Genomic DNA, 2,829 nt, shown 5'->3' with positions numbered 1-2,829 from the left:
GGATTGAAGTGGGCTCGCTGTTTCTGGCACAATTATCCTCAGTAAGTTCCACATTTTTGCCACTTCTCAAGGTAACCGCCTTGCAATGCTCCTTGCCATCTTTTCTTGGATTTTCTGTATCACTAGGCAAAGTGCCTTGTGGTCTATTCCTTAGCTCATTAGCAAGTTGCCCCAGCTGAGTTTCTAGATTCCTCAAAGATGCCGCTTGACTCTGAATTACAGCATCGTTCTTGGCCATATATTCCTTCATTAAACTCTCCAAAGAGCTTGATTGAGACACTTGAGGATGAGGTGGTTGAGCTCTTTGTTGTTGTTGTTGAGAAAACCCCGGTGGATATGTAGGCTTGTTTTGCATGGGTGCTCCGCTTGAACTAGCTCCTTGACCCCCCCATGAGAAGTTCGGATGGTTCCTCCAACCCGGATTGTAAGAGTTCGAATATGGGTTGTTACGGCTCACATTTTGATTCCCCAAGTAACAAACTGATGCAGGATTTGATGGACAGCTGTCAAATGTGTGCCCATCTCCACAATAGACACAAGAAACATCTGCCACTTGGCCCATAGCAGCTGGCTGTACCATTCCCCCCAAACTCATGTTCTTGAGAAGGTTAGTCATTGAAGAAACTTGAGCTGTCAAAGCTGTCAATGCATCAACTTCAAGTAAACCAGCCACTTTTCGACTTGTTGAGGCTCTAACATTGGACCATTGATAATTGTTGCTAGCTATCCTCTCCAAAATCTCATAGGCTTCATTATAGGACTTAGAGAGAATAGCCCCATTGGCTGAAGCGTCTAACACCATACGAGTGGAAGAATTGAGCCCATTATAGAAAGTCTCCATTTGTATACAATGTGGGATCCCGTGGTGTGGGCACTTTCTCAATAATTCCTTGAATCTCTCCCACGCTTCACAGAATGATTCATCTTCCAGCTGCTGAAATGACATGATTTCATTGCGAAACTTGGCATTTTTGGTAGGGGGAAAGTACTTCATCAGGAATTTTTCAGCCAACTCATTCCATGTAGTCACCGAGTCGGGAGGAAGAGTGTTGAGCCAAGCTCTAGCTCGATCCCTCAAAGAGAAAGGGAACAATTTCAACCTTAGGGCCTCATCAGTCACTCCTTGTAGCTTGAAGGAGTCACTCACCTCCAAAAATGAACGAAGATGAAGGTGAGGATCCTCAGTAGGCAGCCCACTAAATTGACCCACTGTTTGCAACATTTGGAACATCACGGGCTTTAACTCAAATTGGGGTGCTTGAATTTCAGGCCTAACAATGCCCGGATTGAGCTCATTAAACATGGGGGCAGCGTACTCCCTTATGGCTCTCTCTCTATCATCAGCCATAGCAATTGTATTAGTGACATTATTAGCACCCTCAACTCCTTCAACCTCTTCAGCCATATTAAGGCGATTTTGAGCCCGTTGTTCCCTTAGTCTTCTTCTAATTGTTCTTTCAATCTCGGGGTCAATAGGAGCTAATTCAATGTCTTCTTGCTCGTTCATATAGTAAATTACCTGAGAAAACACAAGAGCAAGCAAACAAAGTCAGCTCAAAAAGAAAAAAAAACAAAAATTGCAAGTAATTAATTTTACAAGAATTTCTAATTTCAATCCCCGGCAACGGCGCCAAAAACTTGTTGTGAGAATTGATTCGATTAAAATGTGCAAGTGTACACAGTCACAAAACAAGTAATAAAGTAGTAAGTATTCAAGATCGTCTCCACAGGGATTGCAAATTAAAAAGTAAGCAAAACAATTACTAAACAATTTTAGAAAATTAAAAGTCAAGTGGTTGTTTATAGACTAAGCAAAGTATTAAAATAAAATAGAAATACTGAAATAAAAAAAACTGAACTGAACAAGAAAATTGAGAGAAATTTATGAATTGCAAAATGGACTTGAATTGTTGAATTCCCCTATATTATTCGTCCTGAACAAATTGCGAACGTGTTGCTGCAGCAATACTCTAGCAAAACTCCCAGGATAACAAAAAGTTCATTTAACACGCATAAAACTTTCCCAAATTTTATGACCTTAATTCTTCTACCTAATTAAACATATTCCTATGCAAAATCAGATTTAAGAATGCAATCACAGTTCACTCATCATATGTTACACAAGGTAATTAACATATCCCTATATTAATTACTAACATAACCTAACCTAGATTATGACTTGTGTCATTCAAGCTTTTCCTATTACATTCAACCTTTCCAGCATTAAATATAATTAAAATAACTTGCCATTGCTGGCCAAACAACAACAAGAAATCAATTTAAGCACACTTGAATGATCAAGGGAGATTTTACTAAAATAAAGTGCAAGAAATAGATAGATTATAACATAGGGTTCATCAACAATTCAAGCCACCAAGAAATTAGTTCATGGCTGATTTCATATACATTAATTCATAATCAAAGCAGCCCATAATATTCAGTTAAAATCCAACTCAGAAATTAATACAATAGAGTTTAGAAAGAGGAGAAAAACAAATCCAAATGATGCTTGAGTTTCTTGGGTTGGCCTCCTTCTTCCTTGACCCTCTCTTCTATTTCTTCCTGGGGTTTTCTCTGATATTCTCACTGGTTTCCTTTGCCAAAAATGGCTGCTGCTTGATGCTTACGGCTGGAGCATTCTTTTGGTATATTAGGTTATCTTCTTCTCCTCCAAAAGTACCATAATGCCCCTCTTTTTCTCCCAAAAAAACAAGTCTTCCTTCTCTTTTGTCCTTTTCTCCATTATGCTGATATTTCCTTCTGCCACTGCCACATCAGCTGAAATGTAAGCTTGACTCTTGACTGCCACGTGTTCCATGCTCCAAAATG

At 39.3% G+C, this 2,829-nt stretch overlaps 1 non-coding gene across 1 annotated transcript; it reads left to right on the top strand.

The window, feature by feature from the left end:
• The first annotated feature begins 857 nt into the window (after nt 1-857).
• LOC133802885 (small nucleolar RNA R71) lies at nt 858-963 on the top strand. The gene has a single exon (XR_009877632.1). It is a non-coding gene; the product is annotated as a small nucleolar RNA R71 (small nucleolar RNA).
• Nucleotides 964-2,829: the final 1,866 nt, after the last annotated feature.

This window comes from Humulus lupulus, chromosome 9 (assembly GCF_963169125.1).
Source record: "Humulus lupulus chromosome 9, drHumLupu1.1, whole genome shotgun sequence".
NCBI classification, from domain to species: Eukaryota; Viridiplantae; Streptophyta; class Magnoliopsida; order Rosales; family Cannabaceae; genus Humulus; species Humulus lupulus.
This window is presented reverse-complemented; position numbering and strand designations above follow the sequence as displayed.